We start from the raw sequence: 27350 nt of genomic DNA on the forward strand, positions 1-27350 counted from the left end.
AATATGGATGCTGCAGGTTGGAAACATAGGGCAAAGCTAAAAGAGAATTAAAAAATGAGGTAAATTTTTAAGCTTAAGTAGAAGGGAGATAATAGCTTTCAGTGATTTCTTCCAAAAAATTCTATTAGGGTCTTCATTTTTATTTTCTTCTTTTTCCTGCTTGAATTATCATTAGATTTTATTCTGAAGGTGTAACACAGACCCCTCAGATGCCATCTAGTGTAGAAGCTGTTGAAAACTGTCCTAACAAATATTTCTGTTGCTAAAATATTATCTTTTACCCTTTGTTGAGGACCCAGGGGTTTTTGTATAATTAAGACTTAAATAAATTGATTAGAAATATTGTATGTCAAAGTGTAAATATAATGTAGGTTCATTTTTTTAAGTCCTAAGATTACTTAATTAAAGAATGCAATGAGTATAAAGGAATATAAACCGATAACAACTGATTCAAAACAAAATCATTGTGAATATTTTATTTAGAACAAAAATAACAAAATCATTTCCAGCTGAAAAGTTAATGTCAACATTTTTTTTTCTCTTAGGGATTTTAGTGAAGATTTGCAATTATCATAGGACTTGGTGCAGTTTGTTTGCTCCCCACAAAAGCAAAGATGATTTTTATTGACCAATCTTTGATCCGAGAGATTAAAGAAAGTACCGCAAGAGCAGTGAAAAGGATAACACCATGGGGGTCAATAGGCTCACTGCTACTTGGAAATGAAAGTGAAGCATTCCATTGGGAGAGGGGGTGATTTAACATTCTTACTGGGAACTAGAGAGTTTTTCTTTTCTTTATTATTATTATTTTTATTATTGTTTTAGAAGAAAAAAAATTATTCATTTTACTTACAGGTTTCTCCATGACTTAATACCATGGCCATAATATAAGGTCATTTAGAGGGCACTAGATTCGCCGACATAATTCTGCACAAAGCTTTTTAGCCAAATGGCTTGGCTGTCACATACTCGCACTCTTGATTGAAGTGTTTCTGGTGGACTTTTGGAATGCAGTCTGAGGGGTTTGCGACTCAATATTTTCAACATGAATACATTTTCTATCTCACAGAAAGTTTGTATGAACTACTGCAGAGTTAATGTGTCTTTCTGTTGTTTCTTAAAGTACTGTGAGCTTTACACAAAGCTGGTAAAATTGCATGAGTCAGAAAGAAATGGAAATTCTGGCTTGATACAGTTTTATTTTTTATGGCATCATCATGGTGGTACTTTATGAGCGTATCAAAATGTCTGCTGAAAGGCAAATTTTTCTTTCTCAAAATAACCATTAATATCACTTCTACACTGTGTGTGTGTGTGTGTGTGTGTGTGTGTGTGTGTGTGTGTGTGTGTGTGTGTTTTCCTCCCTCCTTGTCTAGGTGGTATGATTTTTATCTTCTTTTTTGCAGCAGAGAATTTGTGCAGGAGGAACAACAGCTGGTATGACTTTGACTGGGGATGCACTGAAGTGCTTTCATTTACAGAATATTCGCAGAGATGCAAGAGGCCTGGCAGAGTACTTGTGTCATGCTTCTTCCTCTCTTTGAAAAGCTGCCAAAGAAATCTGTTTGAAATTGGCCAGTTACACTTATTTTCTTCTTACCAGAGACAGGATTGAAGATTTAGTGCATTTTCCCATTCTTATTTAATTTATTGCAGGTAAATATTAAATGGTTATTAACTAACTTTATTGGAGGGTACTAAAGCCTCTCAGAAAACTTATTGTGTCCTATGAATTTATGCTTAAAGAGCACTGTCAACATTTCACCTAGGAGATAAATTTCTTTTATCTCAAGTAATATTCATGGGCAATTCACCTGTAATGGTTTGTGAAACTTGGCTTTTCTGCTGATATGGTGTGAGTTGAACATTTTTTACTCCAAAAGCAGAATACATCTGTCTGTATTTTGTTTTGGGTTTTGTTGTAGTTTGTTTTAAGATTCTAATAGAATGATAGTTTTATTAATAATGATGTGGCCAGGGACTTGATAGGAGTTGGAATTTTTTTTTTTTTTTTTAATCTTCTTACTTTTTAATTTCCTGAAGATTACTAACTTTAGGAACTTTGGTTTTCATATAAGAATTGATCTGAACTGATCATTAAAAAGCATGAAGCAGCTATATAAAATTACTATTATTCTGTTTACAGTCAAACAATGGGCCTTTTTTCAGCTCATTTACTACTTGCAACAGGTTGTTGGTAATATTTTCTAGGCTTTAGGATTCTGTGCTATGTGTTTATGTACTTGGATCATGTTAAGTTTTCTAGAAAAGTGACCTGGTTGGTCATTGTTGGTCATTGTTGGATGCTGATGTTTTGGGTTTTTCTTTTCTTTGTGTTCCTAGTCATGATTATTCAGGAAATTGTATCTCTCAGTTTTGTTAGTAAGTACTGATATAGCAAAGAGTTATTTTGAGTTAGTTCATGGTGAGGAAATAAAAACTTTCTGAAAGTTTACAAGGCCTTGGTGTGCCTTTCTACTATATTCCTTTTTAGATTCAGTGATCTAAACTTACACCTTCCTCCCGATTCTTTTCTTTTAGGGTAATTTATAGGTTTTATCTCTTAACTGTGGAAATGGACTGCTATACTTTCGTTCCTTGAAGATGTGACACATTTCCATCCTTTCTCTTGATTGTATTTCTCAGATCTTGCTAATATATATATATATTTGGAGGAGAGTGTGGTGGTTTTTTTCTTTTTTCCTAAAAGCCTCAAGTGTCATAGGACCTTGATCATATGTGAACCGTCATCTTTCATTTTATTTTATTTTTTCCAGTGGTAGAAAAGTAAAACCTAAAGATGTAGACTGAGTGAACTGTAAAGCTTCAGAAACCAGAAGACAAATAGAATGAATCCCAAATGTGCTATGGAAAAAACAAAGCCCTTTTGATATGGAAGGACCTACCTTTTTAGTGCTGCTCTCTTGGGGTGATGTTCAGTGAATCTAGCACTGTTGCATGGTGGTATTCTCAGGAGCGGGATATAAGAAAGGGCCCCTAGTATAGCAATAAAGATTAAGGGTTTTACTGATAATGACTTAAAAATGAAACAACTCCTGTACTCAATGCTGCTTTTGTGTATTGAGGATGAGAAATGGTATTAGCTTTTTGTGTGCCCTGAAATCATGATATTTTCTCTCTAAAAACACAGGGTTTTTTTCTTTTTTTAATGATAGGTTCCCCTTTTAATTTTTTTAACGTGGGACAAACTCTCTATGAAAATTTGTGAAACATCTATCTCTGCTGTGTTCGCACTTAAGTGGCATGTTTTTTTGGTTCACTTGTTGCCTTCATTGGCTGTTGTCAGCATTATCTATGTTTCTGAAACCCTTGTGTGATCTGAAGGAAGCGAAGGAGGGGGATGGAAGAAAGAAATAGGTAGCATAGATTTTTTTGCAGCTCAGTTTTTTCATGGAGCAAATTCATTGCAAGTATCCGGCTTATATTTGTGTAAAAATAAACAAGGGTCTTTTTTTTGCTGCATTTTGGAATTAATAGCTATGAAATTTTATGCCAGCAATGTTGTGGGGTTTTGGTCACAATAATATGTAAGGATACACTCACAGTTAGCCAACAATCCCCTCTGTTTTCCTGTTAAAATAAGCAATTTAGTTTTGAACAGGACAGAGCAGTGAGACGAATGTTGTGGTAAGCCAATTTAACATTATCTTAAGCTGTGAAAGATATGGAAAATTGGGTTAAGGATATTACTAGAAACAAACCAAAAAGAAGATGGCAAACACTGCATGCGGGATTCCTCCCTCTGTAGAGTTAGTGAACTGAAACATTTGGGTATTAAAGTATTTCTGGTTAAAGTATCAATAGCAGCTGACTGAAACAGTACCAGGAATTTGCAGTCCAGTCAGATCTGATCGTTATCTTTAGACATGTATATTTCCACTCAGTGGTGTTTGGTTGCCCCAATTCATTTAATCTTAGTTGTTTTCCATTTAATCACTAAATTGTCACCAAGAGTAAATCCTCAAGAAAATGAGGGATACTATAAAAAGATAAAACCAAAGTATAATTAGGACATACCTTAGAAATGTACAGTGATTATTTTCATTGAGAAGAAATTTGACAGGCTGAAATAAGATTGTTGGATGTTCCCTGCCCCTGCTTTTTTTTCCCTGAAGAGAAACAGGAAAAATGTTAGACCTCCTACTTTCAAAGAAGTTTCTTTAGGTTTCTCTTTAAAGCACTACTTACTATTAAGTTTTCCTAAGCTATTCAGCAAGTATGAAGTCAGGTGAGTATTTGGCAATTTGGTATTCACTTCATTACAGTATTCCACAAACTCCAAAATGTGGTGAGGAATAAAATAAATTTCCTTGACGTGTGGGGTTGCAATCTGTTAAATTCTGTCAAATTAAATGTGTAAAAAATAAACTATTATTTTAGCAAATAAATGTTAGTCATCTCAGTAGAGTAGGCATGGGGCAGGGGAAGAACAGTGTTGCTGTTCAGACACTATGAGTCCCTTAGGGTGTCAACTTCAACCAAATTAAAAAATGTGTGCCAGCCTCAAGTTGGCATGCTTGAGTTCACTTCACTCCAGTCAATGAGGCACCTTAGCGCAGTAAGCACAATAGAGACAAAGAGATGCCTTGCAACTGACAGAGAGAGAAAAGAGTCCTTTGAGATGAAATGTTAACATAAGAAGTGAAAATGGTTTGTGGTAGTCTCAAGCTGGCTCTTTTGGGTTCACTTTCCTATAGTTACTGAACTATAGTGCTGTACCTTAACAGAGGAGTCTCAATAAAATTAGAAAGATATCCTAAAAAGGACAGAAGACGAGAGAGAGTAAAAGAGAAATAGAGAGAGGGAGAATTCTTTTGATAAGAAGCTTAACAAAAGTGGAAAAAATGGTTTATGTGAATGTTAGTTTTCATGGCAGTTTCAAGCTGACACTTGGGCTCCCTTTATTACAGTCAGTAAGCTACTTTAGCAAACAAAGGAGAATGGAGAGAGGGATGGCTGGAAACAACAGAAAGGGAGAGAAAGAGAGACTTCTTTGACAGCAACAACATAAAATCTCTGCTTGTTTTTCCATTTTTAAAACATTTCCTGTAAGGCAGGGAAACACAAATGTCTGAATCTTTGTGAGGTTACTTTATAGATAATTAAACAACTTAAATGTTGAGATCTTAAATTTGCTTAAGCAACATGGCTGCTTAATTGAGCTCAATAAAAAGAACAGGCAGTGAATTGCCTTCTTAACTTAAAAACAATTTTCTTCAGCTTGCTGTTTTCAAATATTAATAAATAACCAGGAAATTCTACATTCTATTGTAGTGTTTAGTTCATTTTAAATTCTCACTATATATGGCAATATATTGGAAATATAATCAGCAGAATATATATATATATATTAAAAAAAATAATAAAATACGGTGGTCAGGAGTGCTGAAAACAGTTTCAAGTTTATACCTATATCACATGATTGATCAGTGAATCTATCTTTCTAAACAGATACAAGAAGAAATGCTAAACCATCTTTTCTCTGCATTCAATCTAGTCCTTTCAGTTTTAGGTATTTAATTCAATCTAGTATTTCAGGTTTTAGGTATTCAAGTTCTGACTCTGACCTCTAGTTCTCAGAATACATTGGAAAGGAAATATGTTTGATTAGCTTCCTCAAATTTAAGCTTTGCAAGGTGAACATGAGAGTAAAAAGACTTCAGGTCTATTGTACCCATTAGGTAAATATATGAGGTAAAGTAAACTATACCCATCAAAGCTGTAATTAAAAGACTCATGAAAATTGGCAGATTTTGAACATCATCTATTCACTACAAAATGGACCATTAGATATCTGGCTGACAAATGTTTTCATTCTGAACCTAATGTGCACTGATCATATGTCATCTGCAAATTCTGTAGAGGCACACTTTGGAAAGGAAGGGAAGTCACAGTCACAAATTATTCTTGCCCTCCATTAGGCAAATTGTCAAGTTTATAGAATCAATAGAAGATTCTTTATAATACACAGATTGGTAGGCATCCATGAGAAAAAGCAACTGGACAATCAAAGAGGAAGCTTAATTGGAGCAGAACTTGCTTTTACTGATATCAGATTATGAAGATACATTTCTAAGGAAAAAATGTTGAAGCTTCAAGTTTCACCACTTTGTGGTGTAAAATTCACTGCACTCCAGCTTTACTTGCCTTTTAATAAAATTTCTGTATGGAGGGGAAAAAAAGCTTTGCAGTGAAATCTAAATGTTAGTCTATTAACCAAGATGAATGTGTTTATAAAAGCTTGATGTAAGTATTTAAAAAATAGGCAATTACTAAACAGAATTTGCAAATGGCATAGAAAATAGGGGGAAAAAGTGACTTATGTGAACAAATATACCTGTGCTTTTTTTTTTTGTAAAGCATTTGCACCAGCCTTTTGCTGTTTTTCACATTGCATGATTGTTCACTGAAGTCACTGTGATACATCTGCTCCATAATGACTTAGTTTGAAATGTTTGAAGACCTGTATAACAAGTAAGTAGCAAATTACATCATTCAATACAATAAAATTTATTCATACTAAGAGTCAGGAAACTTCAGCAGTTCAAAGATTTTCATTAATTTCCTTCAGCTATTCAAATATTCAGGAAAAACCTTTAAGATGATATAAAATCCACTGATACTTCCAAATTTTCTTGGATTGGTCTCTCAGACCTAAACTTCAGTTATTTTGTTCTTTGAAAGGCTCTTTGAAAGCCTTTGTCCAAGGCTGAGGATGCCTGAGGATTGAGTTCAGTGTATCAAGTCACAACTAAGGGACTATAAATTGTATGTGAATTCCACAGAAAAATGTTTTCTGTATCTGTAGCCTGGCCAATATTAGTCAGAAGAACATAGCAGATGGTGAAAAAGAAGTGAGGAAGATGGTACTTCTTTTAGCAGCGAAAATGTGCTTTTGTGATTCAGGTTAATAATGGCTTTCTGGATTTTGTACCTGATGATAACATTCATGAGGGGCTGCCACACATCTGTGGGACTTAGCACTCATGACAAAATTTTTGTTTGCTTTTTCACTAAACCATTAAATTGTGACAATGCCCTCAACTTCATATCAGCATATTTAGTGCTGAAAAATGGAACCTTTTAACTTAAACTGGATGAAGAAACAGGAGTGAGAACTACATAGTGAGAAAGTTATTCAAAAATAAGAGAATAAAACCAAAAAGGAGAAAACTAGAGAACAGTGAAGCAAAAGAGTGGGAGATGAAAAGAGGCTGGATCAGGAAAGGAGTACACTGGCTGTCATGAGGCAAAGAGGAATGTTTGCATCAAGTCCAACAACGTTGGTCCTGCGTTATAGAGTCCACTGAATTCTTGCTGTGTTTTACTGGCATCTGTTTTGACTTGATGAATAACTCAGTCCCCAAGTTTAGGTGATTTGAGAGAGTAGTTCCAAATGATTAACTACCTGTGATATGAAAACAATCAAGTTTAATTGGTAAGGGTAAAAAACAAGTGGCAAGAGTAAACTTGTAACACTGAATCAAAATATTCTTTTTTCTGCCTTACTAATGTGGGGGTGTGAGAGAGACAGACTGACGTCCATCTGCTTGGACTACAGAGACTAATCTGAACAAACATGCAGCATACTAAATGCTCCTCCCAACCCCTCAAGAATGAGCACTTCTGTTTAGCGTTATTGTATGCCATCCAGTTTTCTAAGCTACAGAAATTCTGTTGTATCCCCAGACAGTTCATGTAAATGCTGTTAATGATTACTGTCCACTCTGTGCCAAAACAATACTGATGCTGCTACTTTGCTTCATGTAATTCTTTCTTTTGCTAGTTTATAATGAGCCTTGAAGTAAAACTGCAGCAGTACCCACCATCTCCCTCACCTCTGCTCTATGTTTTGAGTGATAACTGTTTCTGACACGAAGGCTCTAGGTCTTTAAACTTAGATTTGCTGTTAATGTGTTTTTTCTCCAAAAAAGTGATCGTACTTGTTAAAGACAGTTTTGGTGTCTAGAAAAAGTGAAGAAAACTTCTGGGGTTTAAGGTAACATCCTTTAGCTTAGTTTTAATTTACATTTCATGCTCAACTGCATTTCTCAACAAGTACGCTGAGTATCTGTGGAGACATACATTGCACTAGGTGTGATGCCTATAAAACAGTTTTTCTTCTACTTGTAAGGAAGTAAAAAGAATTACGGGTAGGGTTTAAGAGTGATAGGATGAAAAAAACATTTTTGTGCTCCTAGTGTTGGCATAAGGGAGAAGGGAATGTATTTCTGGGAGCCCAGGTGTCCTGCATGGTAGTTCATTTTTGAATAGGATATAATCAAGCTGTCTTGTGTGTGCAGTTGCTTGACTGTGTCTGTAATATGTTCTATCACCACTACTGTATAGTGTCCAACCTGAATTAATACAACTGGAACAGATGCTAAATGATGGTACCCAAGTCACTTATGTCCTATTTTACACTTCATTTTCTGATCGGTGTGAAGCTGAGTGAACATATGATATCCATCTTGGATTTTCACTACGTGACCTCATGTTATAGGCTATAAATCCATAATCAGCTACTGAGCTGATTTTGGTATTGCTTCTCTCAACTGCATACATGAGACAAAATGTTTGGAAATAACATTTGATTAAATGTGCTTACAGGAATGACTACTGAAGAAACTGAAATGTTATATTTAATGTAATACTGTAGCAGTGGAGGAAAAAGAAAGTGAGGGACTCACTATATATACTTACGTAAACTTCTAAGGGTGTTCTACATAGACTTGAACTCCAGTCACAGGATTTGAGATAAAATCTACAAAAACATGTACTGAACTTGTTTCATTCCTGTAAGAAAAAGTATTTAAATACCTTTTCAATATTGGCTTCCTTTCAAAGGAAAGTCTCTTTTGTCTGTTGAAGATTAAAAAAACAGAAACAAAAAAACTATATTATTTTATATTTTCTTCTCACTCAGGACATTCAAACATCCCTTTCTTCCATTCATTGTCCTACAGCTGTTCCTTTCTTGAATCAGCTCTTCCCCTTCCTGTTTGCAAAGTGAAAGTTTTGATAAGACACTGCATTTAGTGCTCCTCCCACCCTATTTAATACATGAAATGTCGTTTCAGATGATTAGTTGTTCTTCATAAATAATGGGGCACGCTGTACCTCTTTAAAAAGGATTCTGTATGTAATACTTTTGGCAATAGCCACAGGAACCTGAAGTCTCAATGATTTTGAGCCCACAGATTCCTTTTGCATTTTAATAGTATGACCTTTAGTGGTGATGGCATAGTCTGGTTACCCAAACTGAGCTTTGTACTGTAGGAGGGTAGTAGGGCACAGTATTATGTGAAGAAATTACTTTGCCTTTTTATTCCTTGATATGTTCCAGAAAATGGGTTTTAATACTGGAGCCCCTCTGAAGTACTGTCAAGATTAATAGAGTGCTGAAAATGCTATTTCTGTAAATATGGAAGATTGTGTTATGCATCAAAGCCTCCTCTGGAAGGACTACATGATTAATCTTAGCTTACATGTGTAGCCATGCTGATTCCAGTGGGTTATAGTCCTTCTGCAGAGCAATATCTTGTTACATACAGACAGGTTACCTACGATTCTGCTATTCACATGAATACTTTCTTCCTCTCTGTCTCTTTAAGAAATTGAATCTTCATTGACTCACAGATGACTGTATTGGATTCATAAAAAAGTCTTTTGCTTCTCCCTGGGCATATGCTGTATCATGAATTGTCTCCTTAAAGACAGCAGGCCACCTCATTATGGTTACAATAGACAAATTCCTAAGCATGTGGTCTGCTTTTATGGCCTTGACTTGTACATTTTTTTACCTCAGAGACTTGCCACTCATGTTGACACAGATTTGTTGTGTGTGATGAAGTGATAAAATCAATGAAGAGGACACATGTGCTTCTCTAGCTTTCAGAAAGACTTTATTATTTATTGTTTATTGTTGTAACTTAAATCCACTGAACAATTTTCTGCAAAGGTACATTTACTTTTTGGATTTGTTATATTCTGTCTGCAGCTTAGAAGCCGATCTTAGTGCATACTGTACGTGTTAGCTTTCCAAAAGTTATGCTAGAAAAAAGGGAATATAAATCTATATGCCTTGGCAAGAATTGTACCCAAGGGATGGTGGAGGGAGGAGAAGCATTAAGTAAACAATTTTAGAAAAACAAGCAACTGAATGCTAAGTATTCCTGTGTTATTATCTTTTTGCCCAGCAAAATACATTGCTATTTAAAGGAACAAGAAAATCCAAGAAAAAAAATTTTATTCTTGTATTTTAAGACATATCAGTAACCAGAGCTGTCTGATAAAATTTTCATCATGCATTTTGGCATGTAAAGTAAAAAAAACCTGCTTACTGCAAAAAACATACCAAAAAAAAATTTAATATTACAAGGGCTGAAGAATGGCAGTGTAATTTTTGAGAAAGCTGAACATCTTGTGGATCTGTACAGCACCTACTGTTACACATACCTGAGGAGAGGGTCTAATAGTCAGTCTGGGAAGTCTAAACCTCTAAAAAGCTTCTAGCTTTTTTATTTAATTAGCAGTCTTTGTTCAGTTTATCTCTTTCCCTCTCTGCTTTCTCTCCAAGAAAGGAAGAGCAAATGGCTGGCATCTAGGTAAGGAAAACAAGAACAAGACATGTTCAGTTGTTGCAGAAAGAAAACGTATTGATGTAGTCTAGAATATGCTGCTGATGAAAATTATGCTGTAGGCATAAAAGATATGGCTATAGAGAAGTTTGTCAACCACCCTTGTTTTGGCTATGTGTAAGAAAAGACTTGAAAGGAACTACTGTAGAAAGTAGACTTTCATTTTGCTTTGTAGAAGCATTCATAATATGACAAACTTTGTGTAAGGTATCTTTGTCCATAGATCTTTGTAAAAGGTATTGCCAAAGTCATTTCCCATACTCATGGACTCAGCCCTAATAAGCAAGGGAACAAGCTAAATTTTTGATGCATTTATAATCGGCGTAGGTTGGTGAGAGTTCACCGATGTTGGTAAAGTACTGGAAATTATTCACACTTTTTTTGTTATTTGCAAACATTTTTAAAGTTTTCTATGGAATAGGGACATTTTCAACTGTTACAGATTGCTTGTCCATTTTCAAATTTACCTGTTCTTTAGTTTTAAGAGTGATATTAAACCAATTACCTATTTCTGTTGCTTCTCACTCACGTATCACTCAACTTAGTCCATATGAGCTGCAAATTCCACGCAAGTGTATTTCTGGGGGAGCCAAGAAAAGAAAAGGAAAGATCAGATTAAAGCAATTTTGAAACTGAATCTGACTGGTAGACCTGTCTTGATTCCTGGCTGGTGCATTTAGAAGGCTTTCTTTGAGAAACATAACTGATTTCAGTCAGTAAGTTGTTATCAATATCTGGATTCTCTGGAAGAAATAGATAAAAAGATGAAACACAACTGGCTAAATCTGAAATTTGGGCAGACGAAATGAAAAATTTGACAGATCAGATGAAAAAGTCAGACTTGCTGGAAGACTGACCTTCGCCTTGATTCAGGGCATCTGACCACCGCTTTTTAAGATAGCATGAAACGTGAGTGTCCTGCTTAGCTTCTCTCTACCCCAGGACACACATTACATCATGTTCTTATTATCTTTGATTAGCCAGGATTTTTATAGCTGAGGACCTTGCTACTAAGATACAAATATAGACCACTGCAATGCATCATTTTTCTGAGGGCAGAATATGACTTCTCAGAAGTACAAAGTGGTGCAGCATATAGAAGGCAGACTGTGTTTTAAGAAAGAAAGATAGGTTTCTGCTCAATGAATTGCATTTGCTATCTGTTTGGGGTTTTTTTTTTTTTTTTTTTTCATATGATTAAAATCCATCTTACACTAAGGACTCTCTTGCCTACCCACCAAATATAATATGTCAGGAATTCTACAGTGAAAAGGAAAACTTTAGCAGTCCTGTCCAGAAAGATGGATTAGAAAGGAAGCCATGAACTAAACACTTCCCCTGGAAAGCAACGGACACTGAACGAGCCTACGTTCTGCTGAGACAGCCTGCCATCAAAAGCTCTTCATACACTGACACAAATGCCTTCCAATTCTGTGTAAATTTTATGTGAAACAATCGCTATCACAAAAGTACATTGTTATGGAAAGTTTATGCAAAGACTTTCAATTCATTTATTTTGGAATAATAGAATTTCAGGCTCGAAGGGACCTTAAAGATCATCCAGTTCTAACCCCCTATTCTGGGCAGGGTTACCAGCCACCAGATCAGTCTACCCACAGCCCTCTCCAACCTGGCCTGGAACACCTCCTGGGCTGGGGTATGCATAAATTCTCTGCCCATCCTCTGGGTAAAGAATTTTTACTAAAGTCTAACCCTCTCATCTTTTAGTTTAATGTACTGGGAGGTTAAAATGAGGTCTCCCCAGAGCCTTGAGTCTCTTCTCCAGACTGAACAAGCCTAGCTTCAGTCCTCTGATCATCTTTGTGGCCCTTGGGGGCCCCAGATGTGGATGCAATGCTCCAACTGGGACCTCACGAGAGGAATGATCTTCTCCAGTGCTGGTCATCTCTTTTTTCATGCAGCAGGATACTGCTGGCCTTCTGGATTGCAGTCACATACTGCTGGCTCATGTTCAGCTTTTTGTCCACCAGGACCCCCACGTCCTTCTCCACAGGGCTGCTCCCAGTGAGTTCTCTCGGAATCACAGATCACAGAATGGCCCAGTCTGTACTTATATCTGGGGTTGCCCTGACCCAAACGTAACACCTTGCTCTTGGTCTGTTGAACATCGTTAGGTTCACATGGGCCCACTTCTCAAGCCTGTCCAGATCTCTCTGGGTGGCTTCTTTCTATTGTGTCAGCTGCACCACACAGCTTGGTGTCGTCAGTAACCTTGCTGAGGGTGCATTAGATCCCTTTAAAAATGTTAATTGTAGAAGATGTTAGGCAGAGTTGTCTTGGTGAAGGAAGTGTAGAAATAGGTTAGAGAATAAGCATTCTAATGAATAAATTAGCACTCTTCACCTTGTTTGTTCTTTCATTTGCATCATCTTAGAGAAATGTATTTCTTTACTGCGCTGAGCCTTAAAAACTTACTTTTAGCTTACTGTACATGGCCTTGCTGAATCCAGGGAGACTATCTGTAACATGTAAAGTTAAGCATGTGCATACACCATTTGTGAAGTCATGACATATTTTTAAATTAGTGACTAGACTACGGAGGCCATGGTTCTTGATGGTGACCCCCTGTGCTGTACACCAGTAAGAGAAGTAACTTTGTCTATGAATTTTTAATAAGTTCTGAGAATAGAAATGTTGAGGTGCTCAAACCCAACCCACTATGAATTTCAGGGCGTGCAAAGTCACGCAAAACATTTCTTAAGCAAGTCACCCCTCCCCACCGCCACCCCACACTCCCCAACTGTGTGAAACATTTGAAAAAGTGTGTGCTGTCTAGTGCATTCTGAGTCTTTAAAAGGAACATGATTATTCTCAATTGAGGCACTCAAATACATATAGAATTACAAAATATTATAATGCGCACGTCTTGCTTTATGTTTGTAAAGCACAGTGAGAATTTGAAGGAAAAAAATCCAAACTGGTGTACTAAAAATTGTGCTAACCCTATTCTCAGTTTTGAGTGGCTCGGTCCTTCAGTGTTTCACAGTATTATCCAATGCTTTTAAAATGATTTATTTATCAACGTATTTTGAAACTTTTTTTTTCCATTGTCTCTAGCTGCAGTTTTACTGAATACTCATGTTTACTTACTGAAGTATATTTCACTTGGAATGGAAATGCAAAACATTAGTGCAGGCTTTGTGAAATTTACCACTTCTCTGATACGTGAAAAGTACTTTAGATATGGACATTGCTTCAATAGTGCTGGAGGGAAAAGCCCCATAAGCTCTTCAAGCAAATATAGACTGCTTATTTGTCAATGTTGTCTGTATTTATCAGGCTCAATGATTTGGTATGCTTTTTGTCCGAATTAAATTCTACTGATTTCCTCAAAGATTATTTCTTTTTTTCTAGCTGTATTGAAAAGTATTTTTTCTTCACTCTGCTGCTTTTATTTGTGTGTAGCAAGAATGTAAAACTAGTATTTCAGGGGAACTAAGCTATGAAGGGCTGTGCAAAGCTGTGATATGTTCATTTTTAACTTCATCTAAATATTATTTGTCTGAATATCCTGTTGATTTGTCCTGACTTTCCATCTCAGTAGAATTGTACTCACTCTTTTTGAAGTTTAGATATTTCCATTATATAAATTACCTTTTTTTAAAAAATATATATATCATTCACTAAATCGCTACATTTTGTTTAAATGGTAAATGGAAATGGCATTTATAATCTACAAAGCATTAAAACTGCTTACAGATTACTTACATCAGTGGCTTATAACCTTTTTGATTTGTGGATCCCTAAGTACTTTTCAGTGAAGGCATGCATCTCTGTGCAGCAAAGGTTAACTTACTGCAGTAGGCTTCCTTTTCATTGCAAGGTTCTGTGAACCCAAAGAGTCTGCAGACCACATGTTGAAAATTATTGATCTACATTATTTATATATGACTTGTTCAGTGCTGAAGGGTTCCTGCTTTTGAGATGATTCAGTAACACCATGCAATAGTTTTCAGGAAGGAATTTGAAAAAGAAAATGTAACCCTTAAAAGGATGTTTTAGATCAATAGTATGTTTCCAGGATTCAGGAATTAGACATCCTTCTTGCCTGTAATGATAGAGTCTTAAAAATAATAGCTGGTTGTCAGTTACATATTTTACTTCAGCAATAGTTGGCAGTGATTCCATGCCTGCAACAGTTGAACAGATCAGTTTGGTGCTTACTCAATACATGCCATTGAATTTGCTTGGTGGCTGCCATTCACAGTATTCCTCTTAGTTGTCTTAAATTGTTTTAAAGATATTTCTGTAGACTAAAAAAGATCATCCCAGACAGGGTCACATGTTTCTTTTTACCAAGAAAGGCTGAGGCAGGTGGGATTGTTCAACCTGAAGAAGAGAATGCTCTGGAGAGACTTCATTGCAGCCCTCCAGTGCTTAACAGGAGTACTTATAATCAGGAGGGAGACAGAATTTTTACATGGTCTGATTGTGGTAGCACAACAGACAACAGTTTAAAAGAGGAGAGATTTGGTTTAGATATCAAGAAGAAATTATTTACTTGAGGGCAGTGAGGCCCTGGAACGGGTGACCCAGAGAAGCTGTGGTGCCCCATCCCTGGAGGTACCCAAGGCCAGGCTGGATGGGCCCTGGGCAGCCTGTACTGGTGGATGTCAACCAGCCTACAGCAGGGATTGGGACTGGATGATCTTTAAGATCTCTTCCAACCCAAGGTATTCCGTAATTCTCCTTTTGGCCTTCAGTGAATTCTGATGCAATAGAGGTTATGGGTCTGATCTTGACGTAAACAAAGGAGGGTATAGTGAAGGTGGGGGAGTTTGGGGGGTACAACCCATTCCTTCATTTTCCTCTTCACCAAGCAAGTGGAAATTGTACAATAGTATAACATAGTTGTTTGTCCCATGGAACTGCTTTTAAAACATTTCGTGGTTTCTTGGGATTTCTAGTTTCAGACAACAGTTTGACTTTTCTCTCTGGTAGACAGGAACACTGCAGCGTACCTGGATTCACAGAATCACAGAATTGTAGGGGTTGGAAGGGACCTCTAGAGATCATCGAGACCAACCCCCCTGCCAAAGCAGGTTCCCTACACCAGGTCGCACAGGTAGGCGTCCAGGCGAGACTTGAATATCTCCAGAGAAGGAGACTCCACAACCTCCCTGGGCAGCCTGTTCCAGCGCTACGTCACCCTCACCGTAAAGAAGTTCTTGCCTGCATTTGTGCAGAACTTCCTATGCTGCAGTTTCTGGCCGTTTCCCCTTGTCCTGTCTCCACACACTGCTGAAAAGAGTCTGGCCTCGCTACTCTGTCCCCCACACCTCAGATATTTATAAACCTGGATCAGGTCCCCTCTCAGTCGTCTTTTCTCAAGGCTAAACAGACCCAGTTCACTTAGCCTTTCTTCATAGGGGAGGTGCTCCAGGCCCTTCACCATCTTTGTGTCCCTCTGCTGGACTCTTTCCAAGAGATTCCTGTCTTTTTTGAACTGGGGAGCCCAGAACTGGACACAGTACTCCAGATGAGGCCTTACCAGGGCAGAGTAGAGTGGGAGGATCACCTCCCTTGACCTGCTGGACACGCTCTTTTTAATGCACCCCAGAATGCCATTGGCCTTTTTGGCCATGAGGGCACACTGCTGGCTCATGGCCAACCTGTCGTCCACCAGGACGCCCAGGTCCCTCTCTGCAGAGCTCCTCTCCAGCAGCTCATCCCCCAGCCTGTATTGGTGCATGCAATTATTCCTCCCTAGGTGTAAGACCCTACACTTGCTTTTGTTGAACCTCATCCGGTTTCTTACTGCCCAGCTCTCCAGCCTGTCCAGGTCTCGCTGAATGGCAGCACAGCCTTCAGGCGTGTCAGCCAATCCTCCCAACTTCGTATCATCAGCAAACTTGCTGAGGGTGGCCACTATCCCCTCATCAAGGTCATTGATGAAGGATTGCTGAGGCTTTCATCAGTACATCAGGAATCAAATACAACAAAAAATTTAAACATTGAAATATAGAATACTAAGGTATAAACAAGTAGCTTTTTGTCATCAATGTTCATATGACCAAGTAGCTGATTTGTTTGATACATTTTTAAGGTTACATTGAGTAATCTTAGAGATGCTGAGTTTCACACAATAGTGAAGCTGTTGTTTTTTTCAGCATATCACTTCTTGAGATGGTCTCATTCTCTGCTCTTCCTGTGTTTCCTAGTGTGCAACGTTGTTACATGAAATTCTTTTAAATGCTAAGAAAATCCACTTCTCTTTTTCGATTTGTTCTTTGCTCACTTGTTGGCAGCTGATCTTATTGCTTTCAGCAGATGATAAAAATGACAAGCGTGAGGCTAAATGATTCTTTATGGAGAAACAAGCAATAAGTAAAATACTTATTCTTTATGTATTTAAAATGTAGTTTAGAATAACAAATGTCAATATACAATGAAGTAATTTGTCTCAGAAAATATAAAATGATTTCCTTATAACTATAGCATACTTTTGGCAAATTGATTTAAAAAAAAATAACTTCAAGATTTTGTTTATATATAAGCTTTCTGGGAGGTCTTCCTACTTAGGATGTCTGTTTGTAGGCCATGCTCTCTCACAGAAGTGTCTATACAAATAGTCATTCTAAAGTGCTGATTCTGTTATTTGATTTGGGATTAAGCAGTCTGTTGCAAACCATCTGTTTCCCTATGCATGTGTCCTTGAGAGGTTAGCTTTCCACAGATACTGCTCCATAACTTTAGCCAGTGCTGGAAAGTTCAGAACAAATGGAGACATATGCCACTGAAAGTTTATGTTGTATCCCAGAGGACTGTCTTTTTTTGACATCAGTGCCCATGTTGGAGAAAAGCTTATCCTCTCTCACTGCCACTGATTGAGAGCCCTGCTGCTTTTGACCAAAAACCACAAGGCTCAGGAACGCATCCTTTGAGGTTGTTTGAGTGGTCAGTGCTCGGTGAGCACACAGAAAGTCCTATCAGCGTTTTAGATGGCAGCTTTCCTCAGGAACTGTTTCCTTTGACAGATGCTGCACCACTTGGGATGAGCCCGAACTGCTGCTGTTGCTCTACCAGCTTCGTTTAAAAGTCTCTGTGATAATTATGGTCAGAAGATTATATGATTTGATGTAGGTCAGGGTGCAACAACACTTTGGAGATTTGCAGAAACCTTATGTGATGGTATCTTGTTCCTGCATGCAATTGGTTTTGTTGGGCGCCTATTCATGCATTGGTGCGCAGGCACTGTGTGCGTGTGCAATGCATGTGTTTCTAACAGAGGACCAGCACAGCAATAGAGCTCAAATGAGATGGTTTGGGTGTCAAAAGGAAGTCAGGATGGAGAATGGGTGCCAGAAGGCACAGTAGAAACCAGTGTGTGATAACCTGTCCCTCAGAGCCGTGTCCTTTCACCTGCTGGAGCCTGAGATGCTCAGGACACAACTGTATCACACACCGTACAAGGCTGCTCAGATCTACACCAGCCCTCTAAAAGATAACTGGAAAAACAGTGACAAAAACCTACTTCTGAGTCATAAGTCCTCTTTATTTGACTTGAGGATAGAAACAAATTCAGGTTTTGTTTGGCTTAGGAATTCCACAGGCATAACTATCTCAGGGCTGCTTTCATACCGTAGTCTGTACATTTATGCTGCATACAGCCTGATCTACAGTCTAATTATCTGTTAAAAGTGATGGGGTTCTGTTGTTCAGCCAGCAGGATGGATGGTCTTGTCCAGCATTATTTATTTGCATTTTTACTATTTTGTTTTAAGGATTACCTAAAATCCTAATTTCTGAAAGTGTTCATAATGGGGTTCAACTACTAAGTCTTACTGAATGCTAAGCGATTTTCTGGTGGGATTTTTTGTTCTTTGATGTGAAGGGCAAGTTTAGAAATGTTTTCAATTTTACTCATCAATCCAGCTGTATAAATATATTGATTTTTTTATACATTTGTGTGGAAATTTACTAGCTTGGACATCATATACACAGCAAATCTGCATTTGCACATACAAACCAGATGACTGGTCAAGTTAGCATTTGCAAATTGCCTTGTTTATTCACAAAAATGCAATTTTATATGTGCAAAATCGATGTGCTTGCAACTTTTGTGGGTTGTATTAAGGGAAGCTCACGACAAATGTGTCCCCTAAAATTTACTTTTTGATTAAAAATACTTACTAGGCAATCCTCCTGATAGAGTTTCCCAATTTACATTTCCAGGTGAAAAGGAGGCTTTAAAACCGTTAAAAGCAGCCATGGAAACAGAGGCCGCACAGAGCTAGGCGGTGACACAGGGCATCACATCTAAGAGGCACATTTAAGGGGGAGCTTGTCAAGAGCAGAAAATGATGCTTGCTCGTACTGTAGAAATAGAACTAGACTGCTGATGTGATCTGATACTGGAAATATTAGGATCCAAGGAAAATGGGGAATTTTCATTAAAACAAAACAAACAACAACAAAAAACATTCCCCTCCCCTTTTTTTTGTGTGTGTGTGTGTCTGTGTCTGTCTTTCCTTATTCCTCCCAGAAGGGGATTTTAGGAAGTACTGAGCAATTCCATTTGTAGGTAATAATTTCATTTTCAATTATGTGATGAAGTACTATTTGCATCATTGTTTAAAATGATATTTCTCCTGGATTTCAGTAATATAGAGCACATACCACAATAATAGTAGTATGCATTTTGAAAATGTATCCCAGGCTTAAACTGTTCCTGCATCTAGGGTGCCGTGTAGTGTTCGTATGCAGGTGTGCATGAACTTGCCTGCAGGTATTTAGACCCAGTTCAGCTGTACTAAAAGCAGTGGAGTTGTATATTTCACAAGATGATTGCTTTTGTTAGGGAATTTAGTAAGGCCATATTTAGAAATCTGTAAAAGTTTAGATTTGGTGTCTGTGTTATTACTAATGTTTTACTATATTACCTGCAGTGTAAGGAATAGAAATGGGTATGAACTTTTGGTTTTTTGGAGGAAATGATTTTTCACCTTCTGTAGAAGTGCAGAGCAAGTATTGCTTCTAATGAATGTTTCTGATGTTCCTGTTGATTTACAAGAAAACATTCTATTAATAGTCCAACTTTCCCTCATTTTTTTAGTATCTTCAGGTCGAGCGTGATGTTATTCCCTTCTCACATTACATCTGTATTAAAATGTGAACAATTTGCGGTTATTACATTCATAAAAACCTCTAGCAGTGCTTAACGTGTGCCAGCTAATTTATGTAGTGTACATTCTCAAAGAAAAAATTAAATTTAGGAAGCAAGCAATCCCTCATTTTGTTTCCTAAAGTGACTAGATTTAGGCAGAGATTGGCAGCAAAAGAGACCATCTCCCTCCACCTTCAAATTTTTCCTGGTGCTATATAGCAAGAAAGGATTTATTCTAACCCAGTCTCTTGTTGCCTTCTGGCCTGTAAGAGCACGAGTGAACCTTATGTAATGGTGACAGCTTTATTCTTGTTTCCTGAGGACATGTGCACAATGAAATGCTAAAATGTTTATGTTCTGGATTTCTGAGGCATTGTGGATGTTCCTCTCATAGGTAAGGAAAACAGCTTGGCAATTGAAAGCAATTGGGAGAGTAATTAGCACAAACAGGAGATCTTGTGGCTCATGCTGTAGTGTTGCTTATAGGGAGCATCAAAAGCCTTTTCTCCCAAATACATTAGCGCATTTGAAGGAGCTTATTTAATCTAGGTGAAGGCATGTATTTCAAGCAAAACTAGCACATTTAAGAAGAAACTTGCAATGTTTTTTTTTTTTTTTAAAGTCCTTTAAAGAAATCATTTCATCTGTGCTGTACTCCAACAGAAAAATGATTCTACTCATCTTGTCTATCCTCATGACTCTTTTCCTGTCATGTTGGATATAGTGGAATAAACTGTTTCACCTCTCATGCCTTAGAGCTCATTCTAATTTAGTTGAACTTGATTTCTAAGATTTTAGCACATTCAGACTGGAATTTTCTCTTACCAATATCTTTTTTTCCCCCCTCTTCCTAGCTTTTTCTAAAGCAATTTCTTCCTAATTTGTAGGGGTAAGAAAAGTGAAAAAGAGATGATGTTCAGCCAAATGCTAGATAGACATAGATTCTATAGGGGAAATTTATATCTGTGCAGCAAGTCAGCATGAAGGCTGCTCTGTATTTATGTCTGACTAGGTAGACCAAAACAGGAGAAAAAGCTGCTATCAGACCTTTTTGTAGGGGTTAATATCCTCCTTAAAGTATATGCAGCCACTGCAGAATGCTGTCCTTCAGAATATACATGTGTATTAAGTAATCTTAAATAATGACGCTCCAAACTGGTAATAGACATATGTAAGAGAATATAAAGTCATCTTTGGGTTTTTTATAGACAGAATATAATGGGAATCAAAATAATTAAATCATAGCTATTTTTCCAATTTTTTAGTATCCTGTTTTCAGTCTGTCTAGCCTTATTACAGTTCATTATGTAGCACTGATTTTACAGATAGAAATACCCCTCACCTGGTTTGCTGCTAGCATCCATTTACAATAAAGCAGGGCACTTGCTTCCTCTCCATTCTCTAGATATTTTCATCAATAACTCTTTCAAGTTTAGTGTTAATATCTTATCTGTATTTTCATCTCTGCATTTGATTTATGCAGTGAATAGATGGAAACATTGCTCACCATTCTATCTTTGCACCTCTCTTGTTTCAGTCAGTAGAGAGCATAGCAATGATCTGTATAAATTCCCTCTTTATTCCTAGGGAGGTCATTGTATTGTTCCACTCATTAAATGGTTGTAAAGAATATTAAGAGAATACATTCAAAATTAGAATATGCCAAACATATTTTTGTATGGTACAAACAAAGCACTGGAAAGAGTTCCTGTGAAAAGATTATCTGTCTTGAATTTAACTTGCAACTAACGTCCAAAAAAAAGTGAATCACTTCCAAGATTGATGAAAAAGAGCACCCTGAGACTTTACAAATGATTTTGGGGAAAAGTTTGTTGTTTAGTATCAAGAAGTTGTTGTTTCTTCTGTTTCCACAGCTAAAAAACACCTTAATTGCATATTTTCTTCTAGAAATGATTATGGTCAAGGACAGTTTCTCCAAGTTTTGCTCATCTTCTTTGAAAGAGGCTGCACTGGATGGACATTTGTCATAAATTTGTGTATTAATTTTGTCAGTCCTTGTGGCCCCATGTCTTTTTGCACGTAGCACAACTGGATGACCCAATGTTTTAACTGTCAGTCACTGTGAAGTGTTCTGTGAAACAGGCTTACAGCTCATAAACTGAAAGCAATCCTATTTACTGCGATCTCTAGATTCATAGATTGCTTGCAGCTTGTTACTTCTTAGCAATGCTTAAGGCCAGAGAATGATAGTACTATAGGTTTTGCTTGATGTTTCTTGGGTAGGTCTAATGTTGTATGAATACCTGTAGTGTTTCATCCAGTATAATGGGATTAGACCTAAGGGTGACTATATCAGAGCTCCAGACAGATTTCTTCAATATATTGTACATGAATGGGTCCAATATATTTATTGACTCCTGGATTAGTAGATTTACAAGTATTGCACTTCTTCGTACGGAGATGAATTCTAAACGAAAAGTAATCAGTTTGCTATTAAAATAATTCCTCATATCTTTTTATTCTTTCAGTTGTCTCTTTTCCTTATTGGTTGCTGTCTCTGTCAGCGTTTTTATTCTGTTTGTACTTTGCAGTTTGCTGAAGGTACATTCTGAAAATAAACTTGAATCTATTAAAGTGGCTAACATACAGTGATGTCTCTGTTTTGTAAATTGAGTTCAGGCATAGGCTATCTATCTGTTTGGCAGCAGTGGAGGTGCCTTTTTGCTTGAATTTTACTGTTTAAGCTTTCAGAGTTGCTTTCGAAGGTGGAAGAGGGGTCAGGGTAGCATCAGATTCACACATTACTGTCTTTACTGAATTTATATGAATGACCTCCTTTGAAGATTGAAGAATGTGGCACGAGTATGCATAAAGCCTCTCAGGCTCTGAGGAGTGTGATCTTTTGTCTTTTGTGCATGATCTTCTAGTTGGCTATTGATATGTTTTGCTATTCAGGGATGATGAATTTAGATACATTTGATTAAAGACAGAAATTAAAATTCAATAACCTCCACTTAGTGTCAGTGCACCTCTGCTGAGGACTCTCTAATGTTGCTAAAATTGTGGTGAGGTTAACTCAGTAGTTTTGTTTTATTGTGTTTTGGCTGTGTCACCTAGCTCTGGAAACGGGCCAGCTGATGCTGATTACTGCCTCTCTCTAATCTGTCTAGATTGCATCCCTCAGCAGGGAGTATGGATGCTCATTCAGAAAAGCTTATCCAATATGCTCCAGCACAATTAATATATATTTTCTGCTTTTCTCTAAGAATTATAATACATAAAGGACAATCAGCTTACTCATGAAATTGCAGGCACCAAGGGGGACTTAATAATGCAAAAGCAAGTGTATCCCGTTATCTCCTTTCTCATTTTGCATAGCTAAAGTTATGAGAAACTAAATGCTGCACTTACAGCCTAATCCAAACACTTGAGTCAGTGATGGATCTTGTGATCCTTAGTATGGTCAGAGTAATGAAAACAAAAAAGGCCAGAGTTTTCTGTTTTCTTCTCACTGGAAATCAGTGGTGGATGTGAAAGTAAGAAACACAGTTAGGGCACAAAGGGCAAGAGCATTTTTTCTTTTCCTAATTATCCTCTTGTCTTTGTTCCTAATGAATCTTGTTGTTTTCTTTCTTATTTTTTTTCTTTTATTTATTTTTTTTCCCAGTGCAACTAAAATAAAACACCTAGCAGTCTTTTCTGCAGCTGGAGTGGAGGTAGTATTCTACCAGATGAGTAACTGACATGTAGGAGTGATTTTATTTATTTACTGTAAATACTAACTAGCTCCATTTTTTTTTTTTTGAAAGATGGCTCATAAATTTATTGCTCTTTGTATCCCAGAGCATTTGACCATACTAGTAATAAATATCCTTTACAAGTCCTTTGGTGATTTCTTTCAAAGAAGTCTTTAACTTAGCAAAGTTGAATAAACAATTCACATATAAATCTCTTACTAAAAAGTATAGGTTGTATGTAAAAAGCACTTCCTCATCCTGTGCCATGACAATTTATAATAATGGAACACTTGTGATACTTTATTTTTCTATCAAAAATGAAATATGTTACTCCCCAGGCAAGTCAAATTTTGAGAAGTGGAAGTGATTATTGAATTCTTTATCTCCAACAGAAATCTGGATGGAAAAGGAGAGCTCCTGTTGACTCAAATAAGAAATGAATCAAAACTTTCAATTTAGCTGGGTGGGGAAGCCTTGGAATGTCTAAATCCTGTTAACAGTAACAGGGGTGGTGTCATTTTAAAGCCATGCAAATAGCTACTTTTGTGCTTTCTTGCTGATATTATTGTAACTGAAAGTATGTATTATTATTTGTGTGTGTGTGTGTGTGTGTGCTGATCTTGGCAGATGGGGAAGGTATGAAAGAGCCAAGCTGAAAGATTACTGACAAAGACATTTCTCGGGGGGAGGGGAGGGGGAGAGGGAGCTGGGGTGGGGTATTTTATGTCCCTTCTTTCTTCCTTCCCTGATTCCTACTATCCTGGGCTGGCTACTACATGCAGCTGGGAGCACTCTCGGGGGGAGTCGCCTCCTCACTGGGTGCCCTGTAGCCAGCAAGACATCCTCTGTCAGTTGGGCTTACAAATCTTTGCGTCAGACCTGTGAATCAGTACAGTCAGTAATTTTTTATTTTTATGAGAGCATAGATTTTTCTGGCCATTTAAAAAATATATATTTGTATAGGTATATATAAAAGCAAGATAAAAATAGAATAAGTAGCAAAGATAGCAGAAAATATGGGGCATTTCTTTCATTACTTTGTAAATGTCAGAAATTCTTATTTTTTTTCTTTTTGGCCTATAAGCAAACATGAACATCATGAGGCAGCTCTGATGCACAGCTGGCAGCTTGCATAACATATACAATATGGGCAGTAAGATAAGGTGCAGGCTCATTAACTTAAGAAACTAATATTAGATGCCTGGAATTTAAGTAGAAAAGCACAGCAATCATTCTATTTGAACGTATGAAATATACAGAAACACTTGCATACGACATACAATTTATTTACATATATCTATATGTATATATGTGAATATAAAAATACATTAAGCACTGCAATTTTATAAGCTCTTGCTATGCCTGTATTAAAAATCAGTATTTGATGTTTTCCTTACTTGCATCTTTTTTCCTTTTGCATTAAAATTAATTCTTTTTGTCTTGAGGGATAAAGATAGGACTCTTCCTTAGTGTGGTTCCAATACAAGATAACTTGATGCATATAGCAGCTTGTCAGTCTGAGAACTGTTAAGGCCAAAAGAAAGAAAAGCTCCATTTACTGTGGAAACCCCTAGTGGGATGAAAACTATAGTTCGTTTCTTTGGATAACAAAAGACACTTCCATGTCCTCCTGACTAGCAACTTTTTTTTTTTTTTTTTTTTTTTTTTGACACAAAAGGCGGAATGAGGGGGCAAGTGATACCCTTAATTATAACCTCCTTTTCCTGAGAATTTTAGCCTACTTTACTTGCTCAGGCTTAGCAGGACATCCTGTTCTACTTTGCTTGAGTGATAAGAAATATCATTAGGGAGCATGAGCAAAGGGTTAATTTTCCCCCTCAATGCCACACAGTATTTGAGGAGGGACAGCACTATGGAATGTGACTCTGACCTCCTCATTGTTCCCTAATGCCATCGTGGGTTGCTCTGTGCATTTCCTTGGCCTCAGCAACTCGCACTGTGGTAAGGAGAAATCATTGCTGATCAGGCAAAGCATAAGACATCTTGAAGGATTAATAATAATAATAAAATACGGATTTTTCTAGATCTCAAAATTGGCATGCTGTTGTCTCATGAAGACAAGCAAACAATGTGACATCCATCTGTTTCTCAAGAGTTTGTGTTTTTCAGAGGACCAAAGTTAACGTGGAGTTTACTGATTTAGGAATAAATATTGATTAGCAAAAATTTAAGTATCTTGTATATATATGTGTGTATGTATTGTTGTCAATGCGGAAGATGTGCATTTTGTCATCACCTTTAAAGCTATAAAATGTAGTTAACATTTTGAGCCTGCTGAAATAATTGTCATATTTCCTGTGGAAAAAAGGTGGTCTGTTTTGTCTCTTTTAACAATCTTTATATCATTAAGATCTTCAACATGCTTGCTGCTACTGTTCCTTTTTCGTTCTCTTTTAATGTTGGTGTCATTGTCATGAAGGGGTAGGATAAAACATACACTGAGATCAAGGCAGGGGGGTGGAGAATTTTGTTCTGACACCTCTGTTCTGAGGACTGAGCAATGATCAGGAAGGGTTTTTCTTAATCTTACAAGAAAGGGCATTATGCGTCAGGAGATGGGTTGACTGGGAAGCCCAAAAGGCTGCAGTGGAAATGGAAGCAACCCTACAACTTCTCTTTAATATCCTGAATTTGTGCAGATAAAAGTTTGCCTAATACAAATCATATATTGTCTCTAATGTTGAAAAATACAAACACAATATTGCTGTAAATTAATTTTTGTGGAGTGGAAGTAAGAAGACAATGGTTGGTGGTTAAAGAAAATCTTAAAGGAAGAAGGTAGGCTTCTCCTGGTCTAATAATTAAGGATAAATTTCTTTGTATGAAATATGAGTTTTAGTCATCTATCCACTTCATGCATTACTTGTCTTACAGTTTTCTAATCAAAACCACATTGATTCATGATGATATGAAGATATCAAAGTGATTTAGGATCATCTTTGTATTTTGAGTACGTGTCTTTGGTTATACTTGTACACTTCTGAAATTTGTCTTCCATCTTTGGGGGTCTCGTGAGACCTTTCTTCTTCTGGAAGGTTTCAGGTATGGTATTGTAAACAATAACTTCCTCTTCAAAGGAAGGCATATAAAGTTTTATATGCCTTACATTTTAAATAGTCTGTGTTTCTAGTATTGCTCTAAGAAATGTTACCTGTCCAAACTTATGTTGACTCAAAGCTAGTCATTGCATCATGTACAGTGTCCAAACATATGGGCATTTGAGGTAATTTTGAAGCAAAAAGCTGAAAAAATATACAAGGGTCAGCTGATCTCTCCCTTGGTCAATAAAAAACTTCAGGAGTAGCTTTCTTGGTTCAGAAATCAGAAATACCGTAAGCACCATCTGAAAAGACATCAAGACCTGAAAAAGCAGTAGCTTTGGAGATAGCTCAGCACAGGTTTTCTTGCTGGTAGTTCTGTTGCCTTTGGTTTGCAATCTTTATTTTGCTTTTATAAGAATAAATGTAATCGCTGTGAAGTTAAAGACATAGTAGAATTATAGTTAATGCTATTTATTTTCTGCTAATTGTAATTTAAAATAGAATTATTTCTCCTAGGGTGGCAGTGTGTTTGGCACTTTGCTTATGAAAAACACTAAAGATGTGGCTCTTTCTGAACAAAGATTGTAAGCTAGTGTATGTCATGCCTGCAGTAAAAATGCAGTTCAAAATAGAGTGCATTTTTAGTTGAAAAAGCAGGAAAAAATCTAAAAAGCTAATTAAAGTTATTGCAAGTGACTGCCAATGTCTGAATGTGAAATTAAGAAAAAGTCATTTGAGTGTAGTAACAGAAATCTGACTGTATACTTAATTTTCTTGGGAAAAAACTTATCTGAGAAGTGCC

This window comes from Meleagris gallopavo, chromosome 7 (genome assembly GCF_905368555.1).
Source record: "Meleagris gallopavo chromosome 7, MGAL_WU_HG_1.1, whole genome shotgun sequence".
Classification (NCBI taxonomy): Eukaryota; Metazoa; Chordata; class Aves; order Galliformes; family Phasianidae; genus Meleagris; species Meleagris gallopavo.